The sequence below is a fragment of the Herpailurus yagouaroundi genome, unplaced genomic scaffold, assembly GCF_014898765.1.
Source record: "Herpailurus yagouaroundi ecotype Mexico unplaced genomic scaffold, PumYag 203, whole genome shotgun sequence".
NCBI lineage: Eukaryota > Metazoa > Chordata > Mammalia > Carnivora > Felidae > Herpailurus > Herpailurus yagouaroundi.
Genome location: NW_024412434.1, coordinates 7,530,490 through 7,543,317, shown reverse-complemented (window position 1 = coordinate 7,543,317; position 12,828 = coordinate 7,530,490). Strand labels below are relative to the sequence as shown.

General features: G+C 43.6%; 1 long non-coding RNA gene and 1 other non-coding gene across 2 annotated transcripts in view; both read left to right on the top strand.

Annotated features, from left to right (window-relative positions):
* The window catches only part of LOC121014665 (uncharacterized), a 60,167-nt gene that overhangs the window by 34,810 nt on the left and 12,529 nt on the right, over positions 1 to 12,828 (top strand). The window contains exon 3 of the long non-coding RNA XR_005783343.1: positions 2,726 to 2,822. This is a non-coding gene — a long non-coding RNA (uncharacterized LOC121014665). The remainder of the gene's footprint in view (positions 1 to 2,725; positions 2,823 to 12,828) is intronic.
* On the top strand, positions 279 to 427 carry LOC121014945 (small nucleolar RNA SNORA62/SNORA6 family). Its single transcript, XR_005783530.1, has one exon. It is a non-coding gene; the product is annotated as a small nucleolar RNA SNORA62/SNORA6 family (small nucleolar RNA).

Here is a 12,828-nt window from a genome sequence, read left to right as displayed (position 1 = left end):
GAGAGAGAGAGAGAGAGAGAGAGAGAGAGAGAGAGAGAGATTGAAAACACATGTATGCTGATAGGGGAGGGGCAGAGGGAGAGAGAAAGAGAATCCCAAGCAGGTTCCACACTCAGCACAAAGCCCAGCGTGGGGGTCCATCTAGCAAACGGTAAGACCATGACCTGAGCTGAAATCGAGAGTTTGGCACTTAACCAACTGAGCTACCCAAGTGCCCCAGACTTCAGTATGTTTTAAAGCTCCAGATGATTCAAAAGTGCCATCGGTGTTAATAAATACTTCCACACAAGAGATATTTAAATCTAATCTGCTGGTTGATGAACTCACAAGCGTAGGCCGTGTGCTACGTGATGGGAGAGTCCTTCGCTAACACCATAAGGGTCTCTGGCCCAATGCGTGGGGTTTGAGAGTAGTTCTTGCCACAAGTATAATTCAAGTGTGTCAGAGCTTTAAGGAGAAATGAAAACGTTTTGAAAAATGGTCTATGTTTTCCCCTGCTTTTCTGCATATTTCCTAACTGCTCTGGCCTCTTAGGCATCACCGGGCCCTTCTGTTTTCAGAGCAACTTGATGAATCCTGTGTAAGATCCCAAGAAGGGAGCTCACCCAGTGGCCTTCGTGAGGTGGATGCTGGGGAGGCTGCGGCCACGAAGAGTTCCAGGGTGAATGGCTCCTGAGTTCATTGCTACTCAGCCTGAAGTCGCACTTGGGTCTGAAGGCATGTGGGTGCCCTCGGTGCCTATTCAGCAGGTTCCCTACTGAGGACGGGAGCCCTCAACCTGCCACTGAAGACTGGTCTGCAGCTCCCACCACAGGGGGCCACTGAATGGGCACAACCAACCACGGAGGGATCTTAAAGAGCTGCTCCTCCACAAAGGCAAAAAAAAAAAAAAAAAAAAAAAGGAAATAAGGTTGCCTGAAAAGGAACAGTTCCTGAAACAAACCAAATTTAATCTGCATGCGAATCCCCCAGATGTTGCTAAAATGCAGATTCTAATTCAGCATTTGGGGGTGGAGATGAGGCCTGGGCTTCTGCCTTTCTGCCAGACCCCATGGGTTTGGAGAACACTAAGAGATTTCTAACAAAGCCCTGGCGCTGTTGGTTCCTAGACCACACTTTGAAGGGCCACGGTGTAAGTGAAGCGTTTCCCAGAGTGAGTGCAGATCCCCGAGTCAGAGTCATTGGGGTGGAGACGCTTGCTCTAAAGCAGATACCTGTGCCCCACCCCCAACCTTCTTAATTAGGCTCTCTGGGGGGTGAACTAAGACTAACCGCCTGGGGAATTTTTGTTTTTTTCTTTGAATGCTCAGGTTCATGTCCAATAATCTCACCTTGCCTCTTTCCAGATTGTAACTTAATTGATTTAGGGTGGGGCCTAGGCACTTTGAGCTCATCAAGGCACCTAGCGTGCAATCAGAACATGAGAAACCCCTAGAAAGACTCAAAAATCTCCCAGCGTCTGTGTGCCACCCTCAGAGACTGGGATTTCACAGGCCTTGGGTGTGGCCTAGGTACCGGAACGGTGTCCCAGGTGATTCCTAAGGTGCAGACAAGCTTGGGAACCACTGGGTTAGCGTGTCCCTATGTGAGCACATCATCCAGGCAGTTCTTAATGCATGTTAAAGCTTGAGAGCCTCTGATCTGGAAGGAAAGTCAAAGACAACTCTTTTGTTAGCATAAAGGGTAACTGTCTGCAAGGACTCTGGTTATAAGTCTAGGAGCCGTCTTAGAGCTATGACTAAAACTTCAGACATGTGTTTGATTCACTGGGTGTAGGAGGATGTGGGTAAGCAACGGAAAGACAAGGCAGAAAGAGAAATGATACACACGCTCTAACTCTTCCAAAGGGTCTTACTCTGATCTGCTTGCACGGCACAGCTGTTGGATTGCTAGGCCTTATGGATACGACGGAAGATTAATACAGAAAGGTTCTGATTGTAAATACGTGCTATTATTCCTTTACGAGTTACCTTTTCGATCATCAGACTGGTTACGTGTCTTTGTTTTAGGGGAGCGTTCTGTGCTCAGAGGAGAAAAACAAGCCCGTAAAAGCTGGTGGACATCTCTTGTTTCTGACTGCCCAGCAGACCTTGTGTACTTCTAGAAAAACAGTCCGTTTTTTGAGCTAATGATTTTGCTTGGGGGTTAAAATGTTACACTTGAGTTATATGTCCAGCCTTGTGTCATAGAGCCTGAGCTCATTTGTTCCTCAACACCAGATCTCAGTCAAGCCACCTAGAGGTCTTCTCTAGGATTTCTCAAATCAGAGTTGGTTTCTCTCTGGTTGTAAAGTGACATGCCGTGGGCACCCGTGGCGTGGAGGGGAACTTGCCTGCAGTGGGAAAGAATTAGGCCAACCCAGTGACAGAAGCCAGAGGAGCCTGGGAAAGGGAGACACCCTAGTTCCCATCCCTGAGGTCCCTGCAGACACCTGCTTATGTCGTCTTATCTTCGGTTCTGTGAGCTGTCCTGCTACCATTTCAATAAATCGCCTTTTTTTGCTTAAGAGGACTTGAACCAAGTGTCTGTCACTTACAAGCCAAAGAGTAATGCCCGGTTCAATATGGCACCATTCCCTTAGTATATTGCTCCAGCTGTTCAGGAGGAAGCACCGACCTCCTAAAGTTAGCCTTTAACAAAAATGGTTAAGTCTTGATTACTGAAAATACGGAGCCAGGACATCGCAGGGCACAGGATTGTTTTTCTGTTTTGTTTTTCCCATCAGAGATGGAAAAGGAGCCAAGTGGCTAGAAGCAAAAGAGAGACTCTCCAAGTGTTGAGGAAGGAGAAGAAACCTTTGTGCGGATACCAACGGGGGAGAAGTAAGTCTGTGGGTTTTCTGCGATGCTTACCAGAGCCATCAGGTCACACAACGTGAGATCAGAATTATTAAACAAGTGTCCCTTGTACACCTTGCCACAGGCAAGGATTCGGCTGGGCTTTCGAGGCCATAAGCACCGATATGTATACCACACTTGAAAATTTACAAAGTGTTTTCGGAAATATTATGCCATTTTCCAGATGAGGACAAGTGCTCAGCAAGAGACTGAGGCTCCCCCAAGATCCCAGCTCCAGAGAATTGGAAGCAAGACTCATATCCAGGATTTGCTGGGTCCAACCCTGTGGTCTTTATCAATGCGCCACTGTATCTGCCTCCGAGGAATAGATGATATCAGTGGGTAGACATCAGCAATTCAATCCACCAGGGAGACCTCTCCAGGAAAATGTTTCCCCAGTGTCGTAATGCGCGCCAGTAAGAAAAGAGGAATTCCTGCCACTCTTGAGTGACAGATGTGTGTTAGATAACAGAAGTGGGCAGCGACTGTGATAGGAATCTCTGAATGAGCGTTTGTCTCAACAGATCAGTTCAACTGAATTATGCAAAGGCAGCTTTACAACCAGAAAGACCACAAGAGGAGGAAATCAGGCATCTGGATCCTAATCCAGTGCCATTAGATGCTTGTACAAACCGCAGACAAGCTTTTTAACCTTCCCGGGCCTCAGTTTCTTCATCTGTAAAATGAATGGGTTGGACTTGATGATCTCTGAGGGCTCTTTCAGCCCTATAATTCTATGCTATTTGCTAGAATGCTCGTAGCAAATATGTTACACTGTGGTTTATAGCACACTATAATTACAGGGTTCAGAGTAGGAGAGAACACCGAATCCTAAATCAGCTCAACGTCTAATTCCTGTTCAGTCACGTCAGGCCGGATTGTTTTTATCTACATGAAATGAAATTTACGGCACTGCCTGCTTTTAGGGGGGGAGGTGAGGAAGCTCCAGGAAACCTGTCCAGGTGAAGAAGTCCAGAAAGCTATAAATAATAATGAGACTAAGCACCAACTGGGACACCTTCCACTTTTTTTTTTTTAAAGTTTTTTTTTTTTTTAACGTTTATTTATTATTTTTGGGACAGAGAGAGACAGAGCATGAATGGGGGAGGGGCAGAGAGAGAGGGAGACACAGAATCGGAAACAGGCTCCAGGCTCTGAGCCATCAGCCCAGAGCCCGATGCGGGGCTCGAACTCCCGGACCGCGAGATCGTGACCTGGCTGAAGTCGGACGCTTAACCGACTGCGCCACCCAGGCGCCCCCCTTCCACTTTTTTCAAAGCATGCTCACAGTAAATCCATAAGATAGATGGACAGTGGTTGCTTTTTCTTTTCTTTCTTTCTTTCTTTTCTTTCTTTCTCTCTTTCATTTCTCTTTCTTTCTTCTTTCTTTCTCTTTTTCTTTCTTTCTCTCTTTCTTTCATTTCTTTCTTCTTTCTTTCTTTCCTTCTTTCTTTCTTTCTTTCTTTCTTTCTTTCTTTCTTTCTTTCTTCTTTCTTTCTCTCTTTCTTTCTTTCTTTCTTTCATTACCTTTGTCAGATGGGGAAAGTGAGGCACAGGCTGATTTTTATGATCTGACCAAGATCTCCTTACGACGGAGCCAGGACTAAGACACAGATTTCTTGACCCCAATTCTAGAATTCCTTCCAACAGTCAGTGTTTCCTTCAGGGAGTCAGGTATCATTATGTTCTCATTAGCAAAATGCTCCTTCCTGATGACTAGGAAAGTTGCTGACAAGCATCACTGCTGTTGACAGGTGTTGGAGAGAGATGTGTCATGGGGGGGGGGGGGGGGGGGGCCACTTTTGAATGTTTTTTTTCTCACCTTTTCAATATCTACAGAGGCAAATATCGATGCACGTTAGGGTCTTTGGCTCATGAGCTGAAATAAAAGGAGAACTCTAAGCGCGTTTCGATAGACCTATCATTATTTCAAACTGTATCCAGCCAAACAGAAATGGGGTTTTTAGGATGTCGTCATCTGTTCTATCCCCTCATTACAAGGCTTGGTTGGAGCTCTTGCTGACTCTTTCATCTGAGCCCATTTGTAATTTCGCTTTACATGACTCATCTTAAACTTTATTATCACATGCATTTAATAACGCTGGTTGACAACACTTTAAATGGTTGGCTTCCCATGATACAAGGCAATTACTTTTTATATTGCATCTTTAATACAAAGTATTGAGACAAACTCTTTAAATATCAAAACAAAGAGGTAATGGTTTGGGGGCTACAGGAATTGGGTCCAGACAATATCAGAAAATCAAAATACAGAAACAAGGGAAAGAGAGACAGAGTAGGATGAACGTTGATAAGCATAGGGAAGAGATTGTGACCAAGGTGGTCTCGGCATTTCTTTCCAGAAGCTTGGAAATGTGGAATGGTCTGGTGGTTTTTATGATGAGGTGGGCACTGTACTTGAGGTTTATTTCTCCTTCTATATTTCTGGAAAAAGGATTTAAAAATGACAAGACCTAGCTTCCAAGGATTTTAATAAAAGGGACCCATAAAGGACAAAGAGGAGGGATGATAAATCATCCTGAGTAGAGGGGAATTTAAAAAGATGGGTTCAAAGCCTAATCCAGACAGAACTGAGTTCTTATTGCCTCGGGGTGTGTGGGTGGTGGTGCAGGGCTTTACTGAGAGGCCGGGGTGGATGGCAAAGTGCAGAGGTGGAGGCAGATAGAGGCATGCAGGGGGGTAATGACACCAAACAGACTAAAAGGCATTTTTTCTAACCCCAGAGATTTCCAACAAGGAAGGGAAGAAGTCAGGGAAGTTTGTAGAAGAAGGAGATTTCGCTCCAGACTCTAGAAGAGATCTGTTGTCCCAGCAATGGTCGGTGGTATTGGCAGGGTTCAGTGCAAAACTGTGGCCGAAACCATTTGTCCTTCCAACTACATCCCTACTCCACTGACTTTCAGTAACCCTTGCCCTTCTCCTTTGAACTTATAGTGCCCATGAACTTTCTCAGGTCAAGGGTGATCCCATGAGTTCTACAGTTTCATTACAAGATTTGATTTGAACCCTCTCTAGTTTTCCCATCTGCTTCCCATCTGATTCATTGTCGGTCATTTTAATTTAATTTCACTTTTTAAAAGAAATTTAAAAATGTTTATTCATTTTTGAGAGACAGAGAGAGAGTATGGGGGGGGGGAGGGGAGGAGAGAGGGAGACACAGAATCTGAAGCAGACTTCCGAGCTGTCAGCATAGAGCCCAACATGGGGCTCGATCCCATGAACCGTGAGATCATAGCCTGAGCCGAAACCAAGAGTCTGATGCTCAACCGACTGAGACATCCAGGCGCCTCTTTAATTTTAAATGTAAGAGAATGCAGTCCCTCACCCACGGGTATTTGCACTTTAATTTCACAGCTAGGGACAGTGGGCAAAAGCTGTGTCTCTTGGACTGTCCCAGAGTCCCTTAAATGATGCAAGCTAGTTGATGACCTGTTCTACCTGGAGTAAGGACTGTTAACATAGCTCAGTTGCTTAAAAGTGCCGCACCTGCCTCCTCCAACAGCTCCAGCTGCCCTGTCACACGTTCTTTATTTGAAGACAAAGTTCCAACCACTCACCGACTCAGCCTCACACTTTGCTGTGTCCTCACCTGGACCCTTCCTGACTTTCCCAGCATTGACTTGGCTACTTGCATTTGACTCTGTTCTTGTCCTGCCTGTCCAACCTCACTTTGCAGCCGTCCTGGCCAGGACTTTGACTGCCTCTAAGCCTCATCTTCCTCCCATCCCAGCAGGGACTTTGCCAGCCTGTGACCACGTCCCCTCCCTGCCTACTTGGACTCCAGGGGTTTCCTACCACCGGGACTCCACTCTGTGGGCAGTGCTCAGACTGCAGAGGGCCAGGTATGCCCCAGCCTGTTTCACCAGAGCAATTTCACAAACCTCCGTTAATTTATGGGCTGGAGCAGTGGTTTTTGGAAAAGTTTTTTGAGCCATAGGATCCTCTTTTCAAATGAAGTCTAAAGTGGAAGTCCTCATGTGTAAACCAGAGAGGGCTGATCTACCATACTTAAAATGAAGAGTCGAGTCTCCCCTGCTTACCCCTCTCACTGCCCCTCCCTCCCCCATAGCATGAACAACATGGCTTTGAAGCCCTTGAACCAGAGGACTCGCAGCTCTTTTATCCCGATCACACTGTCCTTGCCCAATCCCACCCACACTCGTGAATCAGCTGCCAGCTTGTACTGGTGAATCTAAATCACTGTCTCCTGATTTACCCTCACTTCTGGTGGCATGGTTCCACTTCCTCACTAGACTTTACCCCACGGAGGCCCGTAGGTTCCCCAACGTGTCTGGAATATCACCCAGTTATCTTTCCTGCCATGCCCATGCCCCACGTACCTCTTTTCTTTCTTTCTTTCTTTCTTTCTTTCTTTCTTTCTTTCTTTCTTTCTCTCTCTCTCTCTCTTTTAACATTTATTCATTTTTGAGAGAGAGAGAGGCAGAGAGAGAGGGAGACACAGAATCCGAAGCAGGCTCCAGGCTCTGAGCTGTCAGCACAGAGCCCGATGCGGGGCTCGAACCCACGAACCGGGAGATCATGACCTGAGCTGAAGTCGGATACTTAACTGACTGAGCCACTCGGGCGCCCCTACCTCTTTTCTTTCTTGCTTCCTATGTACACTGATGGAATTTTAAGGAAGTTTGCAATTATCCTAGAGCGTTTCTGTGATCTCAGCTCCTGCATAGCTAACCAGTCACCAACTCCTATGCTTTCTACCTCCAAAATCTCACTCGGATTTAAAGCCTATTCTCTATCCCCCCTGCCACTGCCTCAATTGGGCTTTGGTCATCTTGGGTAGGGATTATGCCACTGACATCCTGACTTAGTGCTCCTCCCTGAGCCATTCCTCAGTCTGTAACAAAGAGGAAGCCTTCACAGACGTGAGGCTTGGATTTCCCATTGAAGAATGGGTAGGATATTTATAGGTCTTCCTTTGGCCAATAATCACGATCTCGCTACGTTCTAAGAGGATATCTAAGAGTATGGAAGCTCATTTGAGGTTTCTCATGTAAACGTCCATCGAGGGAAATGCAAATATAGACCATTCATTGATGGGCTTTTTGTGTCTTCTTTCCTGTTAGAGTGACTTTTTCCTCAGGCATGGGCGTTGTGTCGTCGAACAGCTGTTCTAGTGAGCAAGGAATCCCATGGGCAACCTACTGCCAATGCCCGTCATTCACAGAAGACAATCTGACTGTGTTTCTCATTGTGCTTCATGATTAACCGGCTGTAAGAGAAAACTAACACACAGAAGTGATTGTCCTGTCTCCCGCAGGAAGGGTCCTTATTATGACAGAAAAGTTATTTTCTTTTCTGTGGTTTCTTAAGGGTTCTCTAATTGGGTAACCCCCTGCTGACCCCTGGCTATGGTAGTTTCTACGTTGACATCTTTGTTCCACTCCTTGCACACAGAAGCCAGAGACGAGTAACTCAAACCAACACAGAGCATGAGATAATGGGGCTCTATAACCCACCAGTATTTAAAAGGCAATGACCCCTTAAGTTCACTGGAGTTACCTTCCATTAAGAATTTTTCTCGCCTGCATATAAGAGATGGGGTGTGTGTTACAGCCCCACGTCTGCTCTCGGTGTGGACTGAATTGATCTGTCAGACTTCAGGGGCTCGAACTTGAATTGCTTTGGAATGCATCACTCTACATCTCCTTGGATGATAAGTCAAAATAAGGCCAAAAGTTTTTCTTTTCTTTTTCTTTTTCTTTCTTTTTTTTTTTTTTTTGTGTGTGTGTGGGGGGGATATTTTAAATTGGGGAAAATATAGGGGCACCTGGGTGGCTCAGTCAGTTAAGCATCCAACTTCGGCTTAGGTCATGATCTCATGGTTCATGGGTTCAAGCCCCACATCGGACTCTGTGCTGACAGCTCAGAGCCTGGAGCCTGCTTCGGATTCTGTGTCTCCCTCTCTCTCTGCCCCTCCCCCACTTGTGCTCTGTCTCTTTGTCTCTCTGTCTCTCAAAAATAAATAAAAAAGCGTTAAAAAATTTTAAAAAACTCTGGGAAAATATAAAGGGTAATGGAACAAAACCTTACATTTCTACCATCTAGAAAGATTAACTTCTCAAATATTTTATTTACTTGCAATGTTTTTCTCTTTCTTTCTTTCTTTCTTTCTCTTTCTTTCTTTCTTTCTCTCTACCTTTCTTTCTCTTTCTTTCTTTCTTTCTTTCTTTCTTTCTTTCTTTCTTTTGAAATAGAACATTGGAGATGAGATTGAAATCCTCTTCAGCCAACAACCCCAGGCCCTGCCCATTCCTGGTCCCCTTCCCAGAGACCGCCATCACCACGAGGTGGTGGGTGTCCATGTAACCCATTCATTTGTTTTATTTTCTTCTACCAGTATGGAGTCTATTTATTGCATTCTTATTCTTTTAGTGGTCATAAGGCTTAATTCAATTTTATTTTTTTAAGTAGGCTCCACACCCAACTGGGGGCTCAAACTCACAACCCTAAGTTCAAGCGTCAGATGCTCTACTGACTGAGACAGCCAGGAGCCCCCGGTGCAATACAATTTTAATATGCCGACTCCTATTTATATTCTTCTTTCAAAGCCTACGATTCACCAGCATCTCTTTCATCCTTAACAAGGCAGTGGAGGCAACACTCTCCCAGCTACTTTCACACACTCTCCTCTCAATGCCATGTGATCACATTTTACTTAGTTCATGCTTGTTTCCATGGCACTGACATTTCGTTCCTTTCTTCTCTTCCATCCCCTTTCCCTTCCTTTCTCTTCCTGTTACTTCTCTTGTGTTGATTTATTAAAAGATATTTCATTAGGTTCTCCCCCACGTTCTTCATATTTTGTTCCCACGCCTGTTCCTTGCAATGTCTTCCTTCAGGACGGGTTTACTTTTCTTTCCTGTGGCGGCATCTTCTTTGCTCTTTAGTGGGTCTTCCAGGAAGCGACCGAAAATATACTCAGGTTGTCTATGTCCTAGTGTCTCTGACGATGCATTTATTCTGTCCTCATCCTTAAAGGAAAATTAGGACAGGCATAGAATTCTAAGTTCATGGTAATTTTGCCTCCGTCCTTTTAAGACATTACTCAGTCTTCTTCTGGCATTTTTTCCCCCTTAATTATTCATGAGAACTCTGTTATTGGTAGTTCTTTTGTGGGCAATCTAATTTTTTCTCTTATAGCTTCTATTGCCTTTTCTCTCCCCTCAAAATTTCTGCAGTTTTAATATGACATATAAATATATAGAGATATAGAGATATTTAAAGTTTATTACTCCCTACTGGGTATTTTTATTTTGACTCGTATCTTTCTCTTTTTCCAGAGATTTCCCCAGTTTTAGCAATTTGTGTATTTTCTCTCCTTTATTCTTTCTGTGTTCTCCTTTCTTTTTGGAAATCTGTTAATCAAATTCTTGTTCTATTCTCTGCGTTTTAAATGATTTGCTTTTTTTTTTTTTAAAGTTTATTTATTTTGAAAGAGACAGAGACCACATTTAGGGGAGGGGCAGAGAGAAAGGGGGAGAGAGAGAGAGAGAGAGGATCCCAAGCAAGCTCTGAGCCGTCAACACAGAGCCTGACTCGGGGCTCGATCCCACGAACCATGAGAATGTGACTTCAGCTGAAATCAAGAGTCAGATGCTTAACTGACTGAGCCACCCAGGTGCTTCTAAATGATTTGTTTATAACTTCCATGTTTTTATCTCTCTGTTCTGTGTTCTGGGACATTGAATTTAAATTCACTAATTCTTACTTTACCTGTGTTTAGTTCATAAATTAACATAATTTTTCTTAGGCATCCATGGTTATTTCTTGATTTTCTTGCTTTTCAGTACAACTTTTTTTTTTTCTTTTGGAATAATTTAACATTTTTCTAATATGTCTATGCATTTGGCACAAGAGACATTCCTACATATTGGAACGGAGGGGAGGGGATTTAGTGTATACTCAATCCATAATCTTGATTAGCTTTTTTGGATTATAGTACATTTTATCCTTTCCTGTATTGTGCTAAGTATTGTTGTAATGACCATATTTTCCAAACTACCTTAGTATTTCATGGTCCAGCAAAAGGATTGTTCTATAAGCTGTCAATTTATTTAAATGAAAAATCTTACAGAGGTATACAAACAGACCACATTTAACAATTTGTTGAAAATAATAAAATTACATGAACCATAATAATCCCACCAAAATCCAGAGTGGAAAACTCAGTATGAGCAGAGTAAACATACCTGAATCTGTGTTTATGCCTCAAGCAGCCACAAGGCCTAGAAGATTCCTTCTCATTCTGTTATGTTTCTAGATGTAGGAGGTAGAGATGAAATGAACAGGCACAATATTTTATAGGTTTTCTTTAAAAATCTCAAAATAAACTGTTTTCTTATGATTTACTTCTTTCTGATGACAGTAAGGCCTCGCCAAACATTCCAGTTATTTGAAATTCCTCAGTAGTCTGATGGCAATTATAATGGTGGACTTTGTTTGTATCTGAGAACTGGTCACATTTATAAACATACAAACTGCATCCATTGTGAAATTCGTGTCCCTTCATTAAAGAGAAACTTTACTGAACATTTCTTCATCATTGCTTCAAAATCATTTTTGTATTGTTGCCAAGGCTGGAAGTCAGTAGCCTCAATAGTGAAACAAAGGGAAAGGCAAGCCTTTCTCTTTCTTTCTTTCTTTCTTTCTTTCTTTCTTTCTTTCTTTTCATAAGTGGGGAAAGGGATCAGATTCTCTTTGTTACTTTCAGTACTCATGTTTGAAAAGTTTTGGTTATGAAGTCAGAGAATTGTGTTACACTTCAGAGCAAATATCATATATACATCTTCCTATGTCTTTCTGGTTATTAATTAATGTGCTAATGATCCCAAGAAGTTGCTTAGCTGGAACTTACGGTTTTAAGTAGCTATTCTGGAAAAAAAAAAAAAAAAAGAAAGAAACTTGGCCAGATTCCCTTTATAGACCCAAAGACTTTAGTACTTACCATACAATGACGGATTTGTCCTCATTTTTGGAAAATTTTGCAAAATTAAAGTTACTTATTGTTTCGTGTTGTCTACGAACCCTGCTTCGAACGATGCATTGGGCTCATAACTGGCAACATGCTCATCTTATATGTCCTCGGAGAGGTCAGGGGATGGCCCGTGACACTCCCTACTCCCTGAGGTAATGAGCTAGTTGCAGGCATAACTCTCTAAATGTCTCCTTGACAAAAGATACGAGTGGGCAGAGATCTGATTGGACATTTGAGAGAAGAGGAAAACCCACAAGCAAGGGTAGCATCAGCGTAAGTGATATCTAAATCTTTATTCTTTCTATACTTCAGGGTAGAGAATAAAAGGGCAGTAGAATAGTCCTTTTTCCGGAATTCAAATCGGGCCTGGACCAGAAAGGAGTCTCTGCTGACATTGACGTTTGTCTAAATCATAAGTCACTGGCATTTAACACTAAGTCCCATTAGTCACTAAGATTTGACAGCGTTTTTTTTTTTTTTTAATTTTTTTTTTTTTCAACGTTTATTTATTTTTGGGACAGAGAGAGACAGAGCATGAACGGGGAAGGGGCAGAGAGAGAGGGAGACACAGAATCGGAAACAGGCTCCAGGCTCTGAGCCGTCAGCCCAGAGCCTGACGCGGGGCTCGAGCTCACAGACCGCGAGATCGTGACCTGGCTGAAGTCGGACACTTAACTGACTGCGCCACCCAGGCGCCCCAGCGTTTTTTTTTTTTTTTAAAGTTTATTTATTTCTTTTGAAAGAGAGTGCGTGGAAGGGAAGGGAGAGAGAGAGAGAGAGAGAGGGAGAGAGAGTCCCCCAAGCAGGCTCTACACGGTCAGTGCAGAGCCCATCTCGGGGCTTGGTCTTATGAACCATGAGATCATGACCTGAGTTGAAATCATGAGTCAGTCGCTCAACTGACTGAGCCACCCACGAGCCCCAAGATTTAACAGGTTTCGATAGCTACTGTTGTCTTACGAGTTCTCTCGAATT